This window comes from Camelus bactrianus, chromosome 32 (genome assembly GCF_048773025.1).
Source record: "Camelus bactrianus isolate YW-2024 breed Bactrian camel chromosome 32, ASM4877302v1, whole genome shotgun sequence".
NCBI lineage: Eukaryota > Metazoa > Chordata > Mammalia > Artiodactyla > Camelidae > Camelus > Camelus bactrianus.
The window spans coordinates 8,989,176-9,011,065 of record NC_133570.1 but is presented as its reverse complement, the minus strand read 5'-3'; the positions used below and the strand labels follow the sequence as shown (position 1 = coordinate 9,011,065).

General features: G+C 35.0%; 1 protein-coding gene across 1 annotated transcript in view; it reads right to left on the bottom strand.

Moving 5' to 3' along the window:
• Window positions 1–21,890, bottom strand: part of SPPL3 (signal peptide peptidase like 3) — a 106,303-nt gene that overhangs the window by 64,826 nt on the left and 19,587 nt on the right. The gene's annotated exons all lie outside the window — the stretch shown is intronic.

Here is a 21,890-nt window from a genome sequence, read left to right as displayed (position 1 = left end):
AAACACTATGATGTGGCTTCACTAACCACATTTCTATTGTGGGTACCAACTCATTTCAACTGTAGGACTAGGCCCTCTGCTTAGAACATGCTGCCTCTCCCTCTGATCTTTGCAGGGCTGGCTCTTGTTACTGGGACATCAGCTTAAATGTCACCTTCTCAGACAGGCATTGCTTGCCCATCTAACATCAGGGCCATCCCAATCACTGTATCATTCTCTGCTTAGAATTCCTTCCCAGTACTTTGTTTGCTGCTCCCCAAGAGAAGGTAAGCTTCACTGGGGGGACCTTCGCTTTGTTCACTGCTGTATCCCCACCACCTACAACAGTGCCTGGCACATAACTGGAGCTCAGTACATATCTTAAATGACTGAATAACAGAAAAGTAGGGACACTCTAAGGGGACTGATACAATAATTTTCTAATCTCACAAATTCATTTCAAACACATGCACAGTATGGCACATTTATTCAGTGTATCACTTTATCAAATGTATATGTCAAGCTCTTTAAATAGATATTTAATTACAGTAAAAGCAATATTTAACTGTTTTAAATTGATAAAATAACCTCGTTTCTGGTTTACTTAAACAGCTGCTACTTCACTTTAAAATAGCTGTGTGAGAATTCTAAAGCCTGAACATGTTTTATCCTATAAAGGATTTGGAGAGTGAGTCAGGGATGGTTTACTTATTTAGTGTATGATACTTAAGACTAGAAGGAGAAACAAGTCTTAAAAGTGGAGTTTTAAAAACTTGCAGCAAGTAGGGTAAAATATTGTCAGTTTTTAAGAAAAATAACCAATTCTTTTTTTTTAATTAAAAAAAGTGGCTTGGAGAAAGCTGGCAAGACATCAGGGAAGTAGTAGAGTTTTGAGCATTTAGTTGAGACATTTATAAGGTTTCTAAACCAGTTTCACAGAAGCTCTTGGAATGGATTTCATATTTTTGTTTGCCAGACAGAAGGCAGGATGAGAAAGCCCAGGAGAGTTCACAGGGGTGAAGTGTGGAGGCTTCTCTCAGGCTTTCATCTCGGTATTTGGATTGTGACAGCAAACCCTGTGCTTAAGCTTGTGTGGTAATTAAGTGGTGTGTTTATAACTTAAATCTCAATGGCATTTTCTAAGATCTTCCCTCAGGCTCATGAAGAAGTGAAATAGGATTCTGACTTATAAACACAAGTAAATGAAGTTTTATGTTACTGAACACCGGCACCAACAGGCTCAAGGCTTACTACACACAGAACCAAACATTAAGGAAAACGAAGATTCCAACAAACAGAATAACTACCATCCCCCCAAAAAAGATGTAACACTGCTTTCAACACTAACTAGAGAGAAAGAAAAAAAAGAAGAGGAAAAAACTAATTTAGTTAGTCTCTCTGGGGAGGCTGGAAATACAGATTGGATTTAATTTTAAAGTAGCCATTTGAACTGGCTTTTAATCTAATAAAAACAGTGCCAATATTCATAATTAATGTTCCATAGCAGAGCACTGGTCTTTCTGTTCTCCTGGACCCACAAATAATCACCTTGGGTGTGTACCCTTACTTTCTAAATGCCACAGTAAGTATAAACTGTGTTCACCTTAACTGCTGAGATAAAGGGGATAATCTCTGATTGGGTAGAGAGTGATTCATTTAAACAGCTGAATGGTGGCACTATGCAACAAAACAAAACAAAACTAGTCTTGTTCATCAACACTGGCGTGCGCTGAGAGGGTGGTATACATGTCCAAGAGCAGACCCTGATCTGGACTGTTTACCACCTCCTGATGAACAGGGCAGCCAGAATCTATTAAAGGAAAAGAACATGACTAGGACTGCCTTGACAGAGAAACTCAGGGCTGTTTTAGCTGGCACTGTAAGCAAAGTCTTGCAATGTCTAACCTCATTTTCCCCAATAGCTTCTTCTTAATATACAGAATCAGGATATAAATCTCAAAGAAAGAATCTGAGAAAAGAGGCCAAACCACAACTACTAGATCCTAAAACCCTGGAGTGTGGACTGAGGAGTATAGGGATGCATATGGGTCTAGAGTTACTCTCATACTCACAGAACTAAGACCTCAAATTAAAGTCCTTCAGTGTGGGAAAGACCCAAGGAAGGTGGGACATAAGCACTGCTCCTTCCTGTCTAGTCTGAATGACTGTGAACAGGGGTGCTGCTATGAGAATGGAGTTTGTTTTTACTAATTTACCTTCCCAACACCCATTTATGATAAAAATTCATACTAAAGTGGATATAGAGGGAACATATCTCAACATAACAAAAGCTATTTATAACAAACCTAAGCCAGCACAGTACTCAATGGTGAAAAACTGAAAGCCTTCCCACTAAAATCTGGAACAAGACAAGGATGCCCACTCTCACCACTTCTATTCAACATAATCTTCGAAGTCCTAGCCACAGCAATCAGGCAAGAAAAATAAAAGGGATCCAAATTGGAAGAGAACAGGTAAAACTGTTACCTATGGATGACATGATACTGTATATAGAAAACACTAAAAGCTTCATACAAAAACTGCTAGAGCTGATAAAAGAATTCATCAAGGTAGCAAGATACAAGATTAACATACATAAATCAGTTACATTTCTTTACACTAACAATGAATTAGCAGGAAAAGAAAGTAAAAAAAACAATCCCTTTTAAAACCCCATCCAAAACAATAAAATACTTAGGAATAAATCTGACCAAGGAGTTGTGAAAGACTTACACATGGAGAACTACAAAACATTAAGGAAATTAAAGATGACTTAAAGAAATGGAAAGATATCCCACGCTCTTGGATTGGAAGAATCAATATCATTAAAATGGCCATACTAAAAATAAATAAAATAAAATAGCCATACTGCCCAAGGCAATCTACAGATTTAATGCAATCCCTATCAAATTATCCAGGACACTTTTCACAAAGCTAGAACAAACACAATCCTAAAATTTACATGGAATCACAAAAGACTCAGAATCGCCAGAGCAATACTAAAGAAAAATAAAGCAGGAATAATCCTCCCAGAATTCAGATAATACTACAGAGCTACAGTAATCAAAACAGCATAGTATTAGCATAAAAACAAACATATGGATCAATGGAACAGAACATCCCAGAAATAAACCCACAGACCTACAGTCAATTATCTTTGATAAAGGAGGCATGAATATGCAATGAAGAAAAGACAGTCTCTTCAGCAAGTGGTGGTGAGAAAACTGGATAGCAGCATACAAATCAATGAAGTTAGAAGACTCCCTCACTCCATACACAAAAATAAACTCAAAATGGCTTAAAGACTTCAACATAAGACAAGACACAATAAATCTCCTAGAAGAAAACATAGGCAAAACATTCTCTGACATAAATCGTAGCAACGTTTTCCTAGGACAGTCTACCCAGGCAATAGAAATAAGAGCAAAAATAAACAAATGGGACCTAATTAAACTTATAAGCTTTTGCACAGCAAAGGAAACCATAAGCAAAACAAAATGACAACCTACAGAATGGGAGAAAATATTTGCAAATGATGCAACTGACAAAGGCTTAATTTCCAGAATACATAAACAGCCCACAGAACTTAATAAAAAAAAAAAAAAAACCCAATCCAAAAATGGGCAGAGGACCTAAATGAGCAATTCTCTAAAGAAGACATACAAATGGCCAATAGGCACATGAAAAAATGCTCCATATCGCTAATTATCAGAGAAATGCAAATCAAAATTATAATGAGGTATCATCTCACACCAGTCAGAATGGCTATCATTCAAAAGTCCATGAACAATAGATGCTGGAGAGGGTGTAGAAAAAAGGGAACCCTCCTACACTGTTGGTGGGAATGTAGTTTGGTGCAGCCATTATGGATAACAGTATGGAGATTCCTCAAAAGACTAAAAATAAAAATAGACTTACCCTAGGATCCAGCAATCCCACTCCTGGGCATATATCCAGAGGAAACCTTTTTTTTTTTTAATTGAGTTTTTTTTTTTCTTTCAGAGGGAACCTTAATTCAAAAAGATACATGCACCCCAATGTTCACAGCAGCACTATATACAATAGCCAAGATGTGGAAGCAACCTAAATGTCCATCGACAGATGACTGGGTAAAGTTGTGGTATATTTATACAATGGAATACTACTCAGCCATAAAAAGAATAAAATAATGCCATTTGCAGCAACATGGATGGACCTAGAGATCATCATTCTAAGTGAAGTAAGCTAGAAAGAGAAAGAAAAATGCCGTATGATATCACTCAAATGTGGAATCTAAAGAAAAGAAAAGAAAAGAAAAGAAAAGAAAAGAAAAGAAAAGAAAAGAAAAGAAAAGAAAAAAGAAAAGGACACTATGAACTCATCTACAAAACAGAAACAGACTTGCAGACATAATAAACAATCTTATGGTTACTGGGGGAAAGGGGTGGGAAGAGATAAATTTGGGAATTTGAGATTTACAAATGTTAGCCACTGTATGTAAAAATAGATTTTAAAAAAATTTCTTCTGTATAGCACAGGGAACTATGTTCAATATCTTATAATAACCTTTAATGAAAAAGAATATGAAAACAAATACATGTATTTATATGCATGACTGGGACATTGTGCTATACACCAGAAATTGACACATTGTAACTGACTGTACTTCTATAAAAAAATAAAAATTAAAAATAATTTACCTTCCCCCTCCCCCAACCATCCAAGTGAGCTAGCTTAACAAGTATTATTCTAAAACTGCTACACTACTGAAATCATCTGCTTATTTTACATGGGCTTGTGGAATTAATCCATATATTTAAGAGTAAAGGAAGCCAAATTTACAATTTTTGTAACTACTTCCTGTTTCATTTCCAAAAGTCAAACTCAAATCCAGAAGGTACAAGGGAAAGGCTAGGTTTTTCAAGGGTACTTTAAAAATACTGCTCTTGTAGAATACCTCATTATATCTAAAGAATAAGGAAATAGTAAAGAAAGTAGGCAAATAGTAAAGAAAAGAATTCTCAAAAAAATTGTGTGTAAACTATCCTTTATTACCTTTTTGTGATACAACATTGATGACCAAAAAATGAGCAGACTAGAGATGATTTATGACATTTAATTATTTATTTAACCATCTTTTGGGGCTCAGGACATAATATAAACTTGATTTGTATGTAAACGTTTTTACATTAATGAAAGTAAAACTAAAGCTACATTTACACATACTCCCATACTCTCCCTTCCCTCTAACAAAGTTACTAGAGATGGGGTCATCAACTCTAAAAAGATTTTGTGTATCAAAGCAACTAAGTCAGTTTTCTAAAGGTAACAAATTCACATAATTTGTACCAACTTCTACAAAGTTGTAGTCAAATGGCAGGATGTTTCCCAGGCTACTAATATTTAGGTAGCTACTAATGGATTAATGAGCCACCACAGAGGCAGATGAAATGGGTGATCTGTTTACACCAGGAACTGTTCAGAAGATCTGGGGCAGTTAGGTTACTAACATATAGGAAATACAGGTAAAATCATGACTATTACTTAGACGGTCAAAATTGCTCTGAAAAACAGAGACCAACATATTCTGTATGGTTTTTGCATGCGGCATCTGAGAATATGTCCAAGAAAATGTCTGGCTTTGTACCAGGCATTCTGGTTAGCTGTGAATGCTACATGCAGTCTACACCTTTTGGAACTGGGCAAACCCTACTGAGCTGAGACTCCTGAAAACAACTCTGGGTTACAGGCTCCAAATCTTTTCACATGCAACCCTTCCCCTTAAGTTTTCATGTCCTCAAGCCTTACCACTTCTTTATGACAGGTGCTGCTCTGTAAATCCGTAATTCTAGTGTTAAATATTTTTATTTGAAAATTTAAGATTGAAAGGATGCTGACAAGGACTCAGTAAAAAACAAACAAAAAAACTAAAAGAAAAAAAAAAAACAAAAACCAAAAAAACATTCCTAACAGTGTAACAGACACATACAAGGCAGACGCTGGTCAGACGCTTCCCTCAGCTGAATCACTAGGCCAAGGAAAACCCCAAGTTTGTACCTCAGAGAGGTTCTGAAATACTACCCTCTGGTGTGCAAACTTAAAACACATTAGGCTTGGAGAAACTGTTCTAAAGTAACTTGCTAGACCATGCCAGGTTTAGAAATAAGATGGATGATCAATAAAGGACAGCTCCAGAAGGTACCAAGGGAAGTCTGTTCCTAGACCTCTTCCCACTAAATTAAGCCTCTGGAAACACTCTTATGTTCCAGAGGTTTATGAGTCCTCCCCACTACCCCTTTCAAATCTACTTAGTCTCTGGAGCCATCTGACTGTTAAAGGCCAAAGGAAATCGTCTCAACATGTACACACCATGTAAATTTATGCCACAGTGTAGGGAAGTCTAAAAAGTCAACTGCTGCTATGCCAGACTTCACACTACGAAAAAGAACGCTGAGTCTCTGGATAACGGACTAATGGTTTCTTAAACAAAATTTCCGCTTTTGAACTTAACACTCTGTATGAATTTTCTATTGCTCCTGTAACAACTTACCACAAACTAAATCACTTAAAACAACACAAATGTATTCAGGAGGTCATAAACCTGCAATGAGTTACAGGGCTAAAAATCAAGGTGTTGGCAGGCTGGTTCCTTCTGAAGGCTCTGAGGGGAAATGTGCGGCTTCCAGAGGCCTTCCTGTACTCCCTGGCTCATGTTCCCTTCATCACATTGCTCCCACCTCTTGCTTCTGTCATCAAATCTTCCACCATGCACTCTGAGTTCCTGCCTCCCTCTTCTAAGGACCCCTACGATTATACTGGGCCGACATGGATAACCCTGGATGGCCCCCCATCTCAAGATCCTTAACTTAATCACATCCACCAAGTCTCTTTAACCATATTCCCAAGTAACAGGAATTAGGAAGTGGACATCTTTGAGGGGCCATTATTCAGCCTACCACACACCTGTACAGAGATTTTAAATTCCATAAAAGCACATTTACCTATAAAGGTGTCACATTTCATTTAAACCTTATGAGTTGTTATCATTAGTATTTTATTAATGATCAAGTAGATCTAGAAAAGTTAATTTCTCGGGCATCATAAAGTCAGACAAAGAACTGGGACTCAAAACCAGAGCCACTACTGGCTTCTCCTCCACACTGCTGTTTATAATTCCCTGGCCTTTCTCCTCTCATTTTCTTGAATTTTTAACATACTGAAAGTCCAAACTGCAAGTTACCAAAAAGCTTTAGACCACACCAGAGATTCTTAAACCTTCTCAGGCCACTGCTCCCTTAGAATGTTGGTCACTTTCTCATGGCATGCCATAGGCCAAAAGAAATGCCTAATAGTCTGTTAGATCCAAACTTAGTAAGTACTCACGTCCTAACAACTTAAGTTAGCACCTCTGGGTGCTGATTCTAATAACTTATGAAGTAGACCTTCCCAGTAGAAGAGCTTCCGGACAGCACAATAAATGAACAGAAATAACACAGATTAATGGCATTTTTCAACTACCCAATTAGAAACTGACAAATATATGTAAGCCAATTTTTGTCAAGTAAATCATAGATCCCTGCTATTTAGCATCATGACTTAAAAGCTTAATTTTCAAAAGTTATTGGTGTCAAGTAAAACACTTGCTACAGAAATGTATTCAGTCTTCTTTCCGGCAGTAAAATAACCTTACTCTTTTTCATACGTGGAGGAAATATGTCACTCCTGCAAAGAACTGGAGGTGCACTTGAAGCCCAAGAGCCACATCATGATGGAATCACTGTCAGATACTGTGCCTATTCCCCATGCAGATGTTCCTGCAAGGCAGCCGAGAGAATTCTAGTCTTAAGAGTGTAATTCTGAAAGGCCCGAAGGGTGAATCATGATTAATATAAGTCAGCGCTGTCTAACAGAACTTCCTGTGATGATGAAAACATTCTAAATCTGCACTGTCCAGTAGATCTGCACTTGAAAGTGGTGAGTGCTACTGAAGACCTGAATCTGTAATTTTATTTAACTTTAATGAATTTAAATTTAAGTAGCCATGTGTGGCTACCTTACTGGACAGCACAGATCTAAGCAAATCCTGGAGATTCCAGGCCCCTTGGTAGTGATGCGGGCTTATGATGCAATTCTGACCAACGAAACAGGAGGAAAAGGTTTCTCTTGTACCAAAAAAAAAAAAAAAAAAAAACACACACACACACACAAGAGAAGGTTCTTTTCTCTGGCTCTGGATGTGGCCTCTGAGGACACGATGTCTTGGAAATGTTGCAGCCATCTTGCAAAGAGCAGGGCAACAAGCCTACAGGTGAGAGAGAGACACTGAAGAGAGCAGAGCGGAAGAACAGAAAGAACAACACAGCCCCTTGAAACTAGCAATGAGCTGCCTGGCCACTGTTGTAGAGACAACATTTCACCTATTCATTTATTAAGATGTTTTAGATGCTTTCATTTATTTAGGTATTTCCTAAGCACTGACTAGAGACACAGCAAAGAGCACAACTGTCCATAGGAGTAAAACCATATTATTTAAGTCAGTCAAATCAGGACTTTTCGGTTAACTGTAGCTGAAGATATACTAATTCACAAAAGAAGGTAAAAGGGGATGAAGTAAACTGTTTTCCTTAGGCATTTAAAGGTCAGATACTGATGTCAATTTCAAAGGAAATACTTCTAGAACAAACAGATCCTAAATAATGGGTTGTAAGTACTTTGTTAAAAATCATTTGTTAGCAAACATTAAGACCTGACTACTAAGGAACATTAATAAAATAGTTAACAGTAAACTAACCACCTGTACACTACCATCCAAGGACTCATTTAAACTTATCACTATTAAGATGTAGGTACAAACAAAAATTTTCTAACTTAATTTCTCCTCCATTCACCTCCCTACCGTTTTAAATTAAACAATTATAAAATTTGCATTAAATTATCTAATTATTCTCAAACCAAAGAATACTCCAATAACACATTATTAATTTTACTAATCATATAAACACAGACTAAATCATGTTCCCAAAGTGAAATAATTCAAATCTGTTTGGTACCCCTAATGGATCAAGATAGTGTATCACACCAGAGCTTTCCCACCATATCATGTTAAACAGACTACATGCAGGTTTGAAATTAAAAAAGAAAAAAGACTATTGGTTCTCAGTTTTCCCACTTTTCTGCTAAACAAAAAAAAAATTTTAATATTTAATTATGGGGCAGGGTTCCAGAATGATGGCAGCAGCCAGGGCATAGCTATTTTTGAATCCTCCTGAATTCTCCCATAAAAACAGGTTGAGCAATCTGAATAGCAAAACTTAAAGTTTGCATTTACAACAAAACTAAGTGATAAGGTATCCTTATGAAACCCAAAATACAAGCAGGTGGGAACAAACTACTGACTGCTAACGACTCTTGTGCAACTGCTACTTGTGTGAGAAAAACAGAGGGAAACAATGGGGTATTTGATGAGCCTGAAATTAGGAAAATCCCAAAGAGACAACAGATAATACTCACTGGAAAGTGCCATGGACCAAACTAAGAACAGCAGCTGAAACTGAAAGGAGTTTTGCACATTCCAATTTGTGGTTGAGCACAAGGAGACTGGCAATCTGAAGGGGACGGAGTGCTCTGGGCCCTATAAACTCAATGCTAACCACGCGACGCTGCTTTCAGGACAGTCTCGTACCGAAGAGAAACTACTGGGAACAGAATCCAAGATTAAGCAGAACAGACAAGAGTGGTACAGGAAGAGGTAGCCCAGATAAGGAACTTTGGGAGGGGTAAGGCCCAGGAAACGTCAATTTAAGTACAAGGCTTCTCTCAGCTCTTCCCCACCAGAAAATTCAGAAGAGGGAGCTCTAGAACCATGAAGCTAGAAAAGCTCTCAAGACTCACCTCTTTTTTCTAATAGTTTAGGAAAATTAATTTCATTTAAAAATGAGCAAGAGAAACTAATGTGGTTATACCTGAAAGTTATTATAAGAAAAAAAGGAGGGGGGCGATGGTGGTGCAGATAGCATTCCTAAAGATAATGAAAGCACCCTACAAAAACAATCCTTTAAAACAGGAAAATTGTATTTCAAAATCAGCTTTGGAATTTTTTAAAAATGATGTAACAATGTCACAATGTCCCAAAGGGAAAAAAATCCAAGCAATGGAACATAAGAAATAATTTAAGAAAAGTTTTATGGGAAAAAAAAGAAATTATATTGAATCAATCAATCCCTAATGACCAATTCTGAGAAATAATCTAGTAAAATTACTGGATGTTTTAAAAGCAAAAGTCCTGGCATCCAGGCAAAAAGCCCAAACCACTCGTAATGTTAAGACTATCAGAATATTATTAGTCTTTCACAGCAATGCTAGATGGCAGAAGACAACAGAGTAAACCAAATGTGAGCCAAGAATTTACAGGCAGTCAAACTAACAGGAATGAAACTGCATGGTCATAACGTAAATTTGTTTAATTTTTTAAGAACCAGTTTCTTTTCAGAACCTATTAGTGTTTCCTTTACTTATTTATTAACTGTATTTAGGGTCCTTATTAAAAAGTTATGTTTTCACTTTTTATTGTCTCCTCATGTTTCTTGGAGGCACAGTAAAACAACTTTCCAATGGGGAGATTATATCTATAAAGAAAATTTGAAGTGTGTTATAAGCAAAATGTAAGAAAGCGCTAACATCTTCCTAAATAAGATAAAAATTGCTGAATCTAAATGCTTTTATCATGTGATAACTGAGGTTAAAATTGTGATAGTATAGTACAGTATACATACTATAGTAGTGTGTGTACACAGTTTATTTTGCACCCCCTCCAAACAAAAGCAACAGTTCTTGAAACAGAAATCCTGTAAGAACCACTGATTTAAAAAACATTTTTGGAACACTTATACCTACAGCCATACTGTCTCTATTAATAAGGAAGCTGTTAAGTTTAAACACAATAGAAAACATACAGAGTCAAAAAGTCTACTCAGTCACTGAGCAGGGTCTTTAGGGCGTCAGAGAATACATAAATTACCTAGGAAGGACTTGGCTCACCACTGGAAGACTCTCATCACTTTCATGATATATCTTCATCAATTTTTGGCATATTTAACCAGAAACATATAAATGTATAATATGCCTGGTCTACAAAAATACTTGCAGGAAAGCCTCTTGAAAAAGACTGACTGTCTGTGCTTTCTTGAGAAAGCGTATTTCTGGTTGAATCAGTCTCATAAGGTTGTGTAAACTGTGTGTCCAGAAAAGCTGGTGGCTGTTTTGAAGAATCAAGGATTACTGTATTATTAAACTTTGGTAAAATTTTCTAACTTTATACCCATCCTATCTGGAGAAAGAAAATATAATATTTTTTAAAAACTTGCAGGAAAAGTGAATAAACTGTACAAATATAAAAGTTTTTGAGTAATGCACTGACTACTAGAAAAGGGCTATTCAAAGTGTGGTTCAGCACTGGCGTTAGTTCACAAACCATCGGTAACTGATGCACTTCAAGGTAAGCACAAAAACAGAATAAATGTTTCAAAATCTATTTTATTTTATTTTACTTTATTGAGGTATAGTCAGTTTACAATGTTGTGTCAATTTCTGGTGTACAGCACAGTTCTTCAGTCATACATGAATATACATATATTCATTTTCATATTCTTTTTCACTGTGAGCTACTACAAGATACTGAATATATTTCCCTGTGCTATGCAGTATAAACTTATCTATTTTATATATACCAGTTAGTATCTGCAAATCTCAAATTCCCAGTTTATTCCTTCCCACACCCCTCCTATGGCAACCACAAGTCTTCAAAATCTTTACAGCAATTTGGTAATTTTATGTCTGTTAATCCTAATAATGAAAATTTGGGACATGCACTTTGTAAAGTTTTTTTTTCTGGTAATTTATTTTTAGTGTATTTTATCAAAAAAAAAATCTGTTTGTGACACACTGGGAGGAGGGAGGGTAGGAGAAACCAGTACTTTACCAGTTTGAGAAGCAGAAGCCAGCAAAGTTCTCTGTAAAGGGCCAGAGAGTAAACACTTCAGGCTTCACAAGCCATACAGTCTCTGATGCAACTACTCAACTCTGCCACCATAGCAAGAAAGCAGCCACAGATGACGCGTAAACAAAATGGCTATGGCTGTTACAACAAAACTTTACTTAAAAAAATAGGTGGTGGGTTGAATTTGCCCTGCAGGCCATAGTTTGCTGATTCCTGTATTGTAACATTCAAGAAAAGTAGAATGAGGAAGGAGACAAAGCACACAATGTTCCAAAAGGACAAAACTTTAGAAAGGGTTTGACAATAAAGGGGGAAAGAGTACGATTTTTGGAAACCAGTCCTGAAAGACTGCTATCAGACTGGTCTAGATATCATTTAGCTATGCCATCAGCTATGTTTCTAGTTGCATGTTAATCAGGCCGTGGTGGATCCTCACTTTATTATAATAAACTATAGTGACCTATGTTGATACTACACAGGTAAGATGTCTTCCTTTATATACATCCTACCAAAGGACTGAATCCTGGTTTAACAGGCAGGGGAGAACACTGTCTGATATCACACTTAAACAATCAAATCTCTGGTAGATTTTTCTTTTTAATCACATCTTTGAAATCATAACATATAAAAACAATCAAATCTCCTAACATATTAGTCCTGTCCCTCATTATTTGTGTTAAGAAATAATTTCTGTGCCTAATAGGTGCAAAACTCCACAGGTGGTAGATTATGGGTACAAAAATAAGATTTTGCCTTCAAAAAAGTTATTTTCTAATGATTAAAATAAGATACATCTATAAATAGCCAAAATACAAGGCAAAAATGACATTACTTCTCCTACTAGACCCTAAGTTACATAAGAGGATTCCTGTCTGATTCCTCTTTGCAGCTCCTCTACCAAACACATAAAATCAATCAACCAACCAATCAATTCACTATTTGATGAATGAGTGAGGTCTGAGTAAAGGTGAGTAAATGTCACCTGCCTTTCACAGACGAGGAAACAAATTTCACAGGTGGTTAAAAGCAAATTTAAGACCAAAATTCAAATTTCCTAACCCCTATTACTCAAACTTTCTCACCAGACCCTGACTGCCTCAATATAAATAAAAAACAAAATTCCACCATGAGCAGATTTCCAACCATTAAAAATAAAATTCAGAAACTTAAAAGATACCTAAAATATCTCTGAAGAACAATCTCTCAATTTTAAATAGCAGGCCAATAACTGTACTCCAGGAGCAACAAGGATAACAGATGTGGTAGAGAGGACAGAAAAGCACGTAGTACCCTTCAAAATATGACCTGGATCCCTCACACCCAGGAGTTCCCAGTTACCAAAAAGAACAAGAAGAGGGGCTATAAGGAAGTTAAGGGTAAGAGAGAACTCTTAAAGGATTTGTAACACAGGTTTGAGTAGTAGTTCTCAACATTTTCATGTTTTCCATATAGTTTCAATTCTAGAATTTTGGCCAACATGCTTGAAAGGACCAAGACTCAAAAACCACGATAAATTAGTCAACAATAATTGTAATGCAACCAGTACAACTGTAAAATAACGTCCATAGTGTCTAGTGAAGCTGTTCTCAAATTTTTGTTTATGAACATTATACCTACATTCTATTGATATTTACATTAGAATTAAAATTGAGAATGTTAAATTTTAAGTAAAAAAATCCTATTACATATTCACATAAATCACATGTTTTAGTGAAACATAACTTTTCCAAAACAAACACAAAAGATAGTAAGAATGGCACTGCTTTACATTTCTGCAAATACCCTTAATGCCTGGTTTAACAGAAGTCAAGTGCAATTTCATATCTACTTCTGCATTTAATCTGTTGTGATAATTTGTTCTGGATGAAGTATAGGAAGAAAATCTAGCCTCACTCAAATCTGTAGTTTAAAGGGGAAGTATTTTAACAGCCTTTCAGATAACTGGATATTGTTCTCTAATACTGCAACAAAACTCAACTGATGGTCGTTTCTTAAAGGTTACATGCATGTAGAATCTGATATCCCACCAATGAACTTTTTGTCTTCCGTTACACTAAAATCCACCTATTTTGCAATTTGAATCAATGTTTACTCAGCAAATAATTCACTGAGTTGTGTGTGTGGTTCCTAAAATGGTGATACACTTCACAATTCAATACTAAAACTTCCTATTTAACATTACCACTGATCTCCTCAGAGAAATCTTTAAATACTAGGAAGTTGTCAAGCTTCAATTTCATCGCTGACAACAATTATTATCAGTTCCTTCATTTTTGAGAAAATTCTGCCAAGTACCGAAATCTGAATAACCACAGTTTTTCTGTCAATTATTCTCTCAAGTAAAAATGGTGTTCCACGAAAAATGCTGCTAGGTCAGCATGCAACTCAAACAATCCTCCATGTTAAAACCACATAGTTCTTCAAATTGCAGAAGAAGCAAGTGCCTTACACGTACTTCCCATTACATCACAGAGACTATTAAAAAGATGTGTGCTCTAGTATCAAGATTTAATAAATGGGCCGGGGGCTCAATTTCCTTCATTAATGTTTTACAGTTTTCAGAGTATAGGTAACCTCCTTAATTAAGTTTATTTCTGGGTGTTTTGTTGTTTTTGATGCAATGAAAATGTTTATGCCAGTTATAAAATTCTGGTTTTTGAAGTGAAATGGAAAAAAAAAGTGAAGGGCCACAAATGGCAAAATATTCTTCTCTCTTATGGGTGAGTTGTGTTCCATTGCATATATGTGCTGCATCTTCTTTGTCCGTTCATCTATGATATGCACTTGGGATGCTTCCGTATCTTGGCAATTATAAAGAATGCTGCTGTTAAGAGCAGGGTGTATGTATCTTTCTGAATTAATTCTTACTTTATGGTTGGCTTTATTCCTTTGATAACTGTATAAGTTTAAAAAGCTAAAGCTTTGAACGTTCTTAGAAACAATGAACAGTACATATATGTAAATTTAAAAAATATGAGCAGTATATTGTGTACATGTATTTACATAAAATATATTGTATATATGCAGTCAAACTAACAATTCTACCTAATAAAACTGAAAATGGAAAAAATTTTAATACAAAAATGTTAAAAATTGATGAAAGAGATTAAAGACACAGACAAATGGAAGATATCTGTGTGCTCAAGCTGGAAAAATTTGTAACTTTTTTGTGAAAATGTCCATAGTACACAAAATTCTACAAATTCAATGAAATTCCACAAATTCAATTAAATTCCAATCAAAGTCACAATGACATTGGATTGTTTTGTTTTTATCCATTCTGCTAATCTCTGATTTTTGATTGGAGAGATTAATCCATTTATATTTAAAGTAATTACTAAAAGGAGAGACTTACTTTTCTCATTGTGCTCTTTGTTTTCTACATGCCCTATGATATTTTTTTCCTCATTTCCTACATTCCTTCCTTCTTTTGTATTTAGTTGATATTTTGTAATAAAATGTCTATATTCCTTCTTAATTTCCTTTTGTGTATATTCCACACCAATTTTTCTTTGTGGCTACTATAGGGATTCCCATTTAACATCTTAATGTTTTAACATCCTAATATGAATTTACAGTTAGTTACCTAACTACAAAAACATACAAAAACTCTGCTCTTTCCAGCTCCATCACTACGCATTTCAGTTGCTGATAACATAAAATCACATCATTATATATATGCTTGAAAACGTAAATAATTTTTTTAAGTGCATGTCTCCTAAATTATGTAGAGGTCACTATCTGAAGTCATAAACCCAAGTTACAGTAATCCTACCTTTTACACTAAAATTTTTTCACAACTAATTACAAAATTTGTTGGCAAATGAAATTGATAATCGTTGAAAGTATTAATACAATTTAAATAGGAATACTTCCAATTCTGAACATAAAACTATAAGTAGCATAGGAACTGCCCTCCTACTACAAATAACTAGAAACCAGACAAAAGACATGAAACAGCAGTTTTTAGACAGTGGGCAAAAAAGCAACACACGACTATGATCCTTGAGAGAAAGGAAAGGAAGGTAAATTCTATGATTAACCAAACTGACTGCCTGGAGGCAACTTCCAGGCTTCACCGCAGAGACAGAACACTGAAACAAAGCATGGCGTCTGATTGTATTGAGGAGACAACAGAGTTGGGGGAAGCTGAAGCAGCTAAGTAAGAAAGAGCAAGGTGTTCCATGCATAGAGAGCCCTGGAGATCTCCAAAGGGGTTCCCCAGAATCTCAGATTTGCAAGTGAAATCTTCCTCCCAAAGGCAGAGAACAAACTAATGGGAAGCAACAGACCCAACAATTCCCAGAGGTCACAGAGGGCTGAAAATAACTTGTGATCCTTTTGGTCAGAAGGGAGAAACAGTTACTAGGATCACACCTTAGCAGTGGGGCTAAATTAGTCCAAAGATAAAAGACTGCTATGATCAGCCATAAAAAGCTTAAAAACAAGCTTCACAAGGATCAAAATGACCCAAAAGTTACTTAAAACTGTGTGACAGTAACACCTAACATTCTTTTAAAAGAATACACCAAAATTCAGTGCCCAGAAATGTAAAATTCACAATGCCCAGGCATGCAAAGAAGCAGGAAAAGATGATCAATGTCCAGAAGAAAAGTTAATCAACTGAAACAGACCTATTAATGATACAGACAATGAATTAGAAGATAAAAATGATGAGATGAGAGCATCAACTGGCTGACATGTGAGTGAGTAAACCTTGGGATAAACCCAGTGCCCACTTTGAGCAGCCTCAGTGGCAGCCACAGACATCATGGAACACGCGTAAATTATTTCCAGTGTGCTCCAATCAAACGCCTGACCCACAGAATAGGTATGCAAAATTAATAGTATAGTTTTAATTAACTCACTCTGCTGGCTTCTTATTATTCCATGAAAGAAACTGAAACAGAAAAAATTAAAGTGTACCATTGTAAATTCCTTAAACTACAGGTGAACTGGTATAACATTATTTCAGCAGAGATGGTGATAAATTAAAGATGTATACTGTAAAATCCTCTATCAACCACTAAAATTATAAAACAAAGACATAAAACTACTAAGCCAAGAAAGAATATAAAATGGAATCATAAAAATTCTCAGCTAGTGTTTTAAAAAAAAAAGGGCAGGTAAAATGGAAAAGGAAGAAGATGGAACAAATAGAAAACAAACAGCAAGAAGGAAAATATGTTTAATACAAGCATATCAATAATTACAGTAAATGTAAATGATCTAACTACTCCAATTAAAGGCAAAGGTTGTCAAATTGGATTAAAAAAGCAAGCCCTAACCATGTGCTATCTATAAGAAACAGTTTAAATACAAAGACACAGATAGATTGAAAAATAAAAGGTTGAAAAAAAATACATATGCTATGCAGGCACTAAGCTGGAGTGGTACAAGTATCAGCAAGGTAGTCTGGAACAAGGAACATCAGGAGAGCTATTACATAATGGAGGGGGGTCAATCCATCAAAGGACACAACAATCCTAAATATGTATGTACCTGTTAACAGAGCTTCAACACTCTAAAGAACTGAAAGGAGAAATAAAGCAATTAAAGTTTGAAACTTCAACACACCTTTCTCAGTAATTGACAGAATTCTTGAAAAATCAGCAAGGATTTGAACACTATCAACCAACTTGACCTAATAGATACTTACATATTTCACCCAATAACAGCAAAATACACATTCTTTTTAAGTGTACTTAAAACATTCACCAGTATGGACCATATTCTTGACTACTGAAAAAACAAAACAGAACAAAACCAACCAAAAATCTCTCAAATTTAAAAGGTCTGAAATAATAAAAAGCATGTTCTCTAACTACAAGAGAATTAAATTACAAATTAATAGAAAGATACACTTCTAAATGTATAAGCGATGGCTCAAATGAGATTATAGGAGACATCAGAAAATATTTTGATTAGAATGAAAAGGAAACAGATCAAAATTTATGGGATAGAGGTAAACAAGTATTTGGGGTAAATTCATAGCTTTAAATGCTTATACTGGAAAAGAAGAAGGGTTTCAAATCAATCAATGAACCTTTCACCTTGAGAAACTAGAAAAAGAAAATCAAATAAAATGTCAAGTAAGAAGGGAGGAAATAAACATGAGTAAACATCAATACAATTAATAAAAAAACACAAGAGAAAAAGCAATAAAAACCAAAAGTGATTCTTTAAAAAGATAAATAAAATTAATAAAACTCTAGCTAGACTGGTCAGAAAAAAGGAATAAGAAACAAAATACTAATATCAGGAATGAAACAAGAGATGTCACAACAGCACAAATATAAAACTTAATGAGAAAATAAGAAAGAATATTATGAGAATAAGAAAATATAAATTTATGCCAAAGAATCAGACGACCTAGAAGAAATGAGAAGACAAACCACCAATTCTAATAAAAAGTGTGATGAGATATAGACCATAAACCCTAAATTAACTTCTAGAAGAAAGATAACCCAAATAGCCCAGTCTCTGGTAATAAAATTGAATTTATAATTAAAAATCTTTCTATAAAGAAAACTCCAGGTCCAGATGGCTTCACTGGTCAGCTATCAACTATTTACAGGAAGCATTTATAATCAAGTCTACACAAACTTCCAGAAGAGGGGGAAACATTTCTTAACTCATTTTATGAGGCCAGCATTACCCTGAAGCCAAAACATTACAAAAAAAAATAACAGCTCAACAGATCTCATAAATATAGATGCAAAAACCTGTAACAAAACATTAGCAAATCAAATCTTGCCACATAGAAAAAGCATAATACGTTATAATCCCAGGAATGCAGGATTGGTTTAACATTCTAAAATCAATCACTGTAATTTACCATATCATGATTTTTAAAAATCCGTATGAACATCTTACTAGATGCAGAAAAAGCATTTGACAAAATCCGATACCCATTCCTGACAAAACCTCATGACAGTAGGAACAGAAGGAAACTTCTTTAACCTAGATCACACACAATGGTAAAGGCTCAATCCTTTCTACCTAAGATCAACAATGTCAAGACGTCCACTTTCATTACTTCTATTCAACATTATACTCAAAGTCCTAGCCAGTGCAATGAGGCAAGAAAAAGAACCAAAAAACAGCCAAATTAAAAAGGACTATGTAAAAGTATTTTTATCAGTAAATAATATAATCGTGCATGTACAAAATTGTAAAGAATTTACCAGAAAGTAGAATAAGTGTATTTAGCAAGGTTGCAGAGTACGAGAGAAATTAGATCAACTATATTTCTATATACTAACAGTGAAAAATTGGAAATTGAAAATTTGACAAAAACACCATTTACAACTACATCAAAAAATATGAAATATGAAAAGAGATACATTTAACCAAATATCTGGAAGAACTGTATACCAAAAACTACAAAGCACTGACTGCTGTGATAAATTCAAGAAGGTCTAAGCAAACTGAGAGATACACTATGCCCATGGAGCAGAAAATTCAATATTGAATCTATAGATTCAACACAATCCCAATCAAAATTCCAGCAGGCTTTTATGATAGAAATTAACAAGCTCACTCTAAAATAGAAAGGACCTAGAATAGCTCAATTTTAAAACAGAACAAAATCGGAGGACCTATACTATCTTATTTTTAAGACTTACTATACAGGTATAATACATACAGCTATAATTTAACACTGTTTTAATCAACAGTATAATATTGCTGTAAAGACAAAAACACATAGATCCACAGAACAGAACAGAGCGTCCAGGAGTAAACCCACATGTTTACAGTCAATTGATTTTTGACAAAGGTGCAAGTAATTCAATAGGAAAAGGATAGCCTTTTCAAAAAATGGCTCTGGATCAATTCACATGGAAATAAAAAACAAACATTATCTTACCTCATATCATACAAAAATTTAGCTTGAAATGGATCTAAGACCTGAACAAAGGACATAAACTTTCTGGAAGAAACCACAGCAAAAAAATTATGATGACCTTGGTTTAAAGATTTCTCAGATAGCACACCAAAAGTATACACCATGAAAGGAAAAAAAAAAAAAAAAGGGTAAGTTAGACCACAACAGAACTTTAAAAACTTGGTCTTTGAGAGGGGAGGGTATAACTCAAGTGGTAGAGTGCATGCTTAGCACACATGAGGTCCTGGGTTCAATCCCCAGTACCTCCAGTGAAAAATAAATAAACCAAATTACCCTCCCCCCCCAAATTTTTTTTAAAAAACTTTGTTCTTCAACAAATGCCATTAAACATAGTGACAAGAAGTGGGCAGAAAGACATGCTGAAATGTAGTATTTCTTGACCTAGGATACTGGAATGTCTTATTGGTTGGTCTTCATTTAAAGGTGTTTTCATTTTATGAAAATGAATGGAGCTATACACTTAAGATTCATGTGATTTTTCTGTATTAATGTTGCACTTCAATAAAAATGTTAATTTTAAAAAGTTAAAAAAAAATGCTGTTCAGAAAATGAAAAGGCAAGTTACAGACCTGCAGAGCATGTGTCTGACAAAGAACTTGTACCCCAGAATATATAAAGAACTCTTACAACTCAGTAAGACAGAGCCAATGGAAAAAATGGGTAGAAGATTTCAACAGACATTAACAAAGAAGATACATTAATGGCAACTAAACCCCTGTAAAGATGGTCAGTATCATCAGGCACCATGGAAATACAAACTAAAACCAATAATGAGATCCCATTACCCACCACTAGAATGACCAGAGAAATGAAGCAACTCGAACTCTCTGGTATGAGAATGCAGCCACTGGAACTCAGACACTGCAGGTGGGAACAGAAACAGTTTAACAGTTTCTTTAAAAATTAGACATTTCTTACAGTATGACCCTGCATTCCCACACTTAGGTTTTATACAAGAGAAATAAAATCATGCATCCACAAAAAGACTTGTATTTGAATATTCATAGCAGCTTTATTTATAATAGCCAAAAAAATTGAGAAATAGTGTCTATAAGCTGGTGAATGGTAAACAAAATGTGATATATTTACACAGCAATAACAAGAACAAACTTCTGATACACTCAACAACAGAGATGATTTCAAAAACATAATACTAAGTTAAGCCAGGATCAAAAGACTATTGCTGTATGACTCCAGTTATATGAAATTCCAGAAAAAGCAAAATTACATTATGTAATGCCAAAAGCAAATCAGTGATTCCTAAGAGCCTAGGAGTGAGAGTTGAGAATTAACTGTAAAGGGGCACAAGAGACACGAGGGAATTGCTTAAGAGTGATGGAAATAAATGTTCTGTATCTTGCCTGTGATGGTACTCTCGTTAATAGTATGTATTTGTCCAAAACTCACTGAATTATTACTTTAAAATGGGTGAATTTTACTGTAGGTAACTGTAACTCATAAAGCTGACTAAAATTTTGCAAGCTAAATTGGAAAAGAAAAATCTCATACTGGGAAGTGAGAGAGAAATCATAAAAGCCTAGATAAAACAGATCAGATTAGAGACTACTATGCACATTTACAAGCTAATACATTTAAGGGTGTTAAGTTCAATGAATAATTTGCTATTAAAATATTAAATACCAAAACTAATATAAGAAAACATGAAACAAATCCATAACAGAAGACAGTGACCAAGATAAAAAATTACCCAAACACCCATCTTTACCCCATAAGAGCACTAAAACCCTATGAAATTACACAGAAACTTGAAAATTTCTAAATATACAAGATCTTGTGGTAGCTCACAGCGAAAAAAAAAATATGACAATGAATATACGTATGTTTATGTGTAACTGAAAAATTGTGCTCTACACTGGAATTTGACACAACATTGTAAAATGACTATAACTCAATAAAAAAATGTTAAAAAAATTTTTCTAACAAAAATGTGGCATACTGATCTCCAAGTGCTGTGGAAGAAATATTATTCAGGTCTTCGGTAAAATTTAAAAAGAAAACTACAGAACA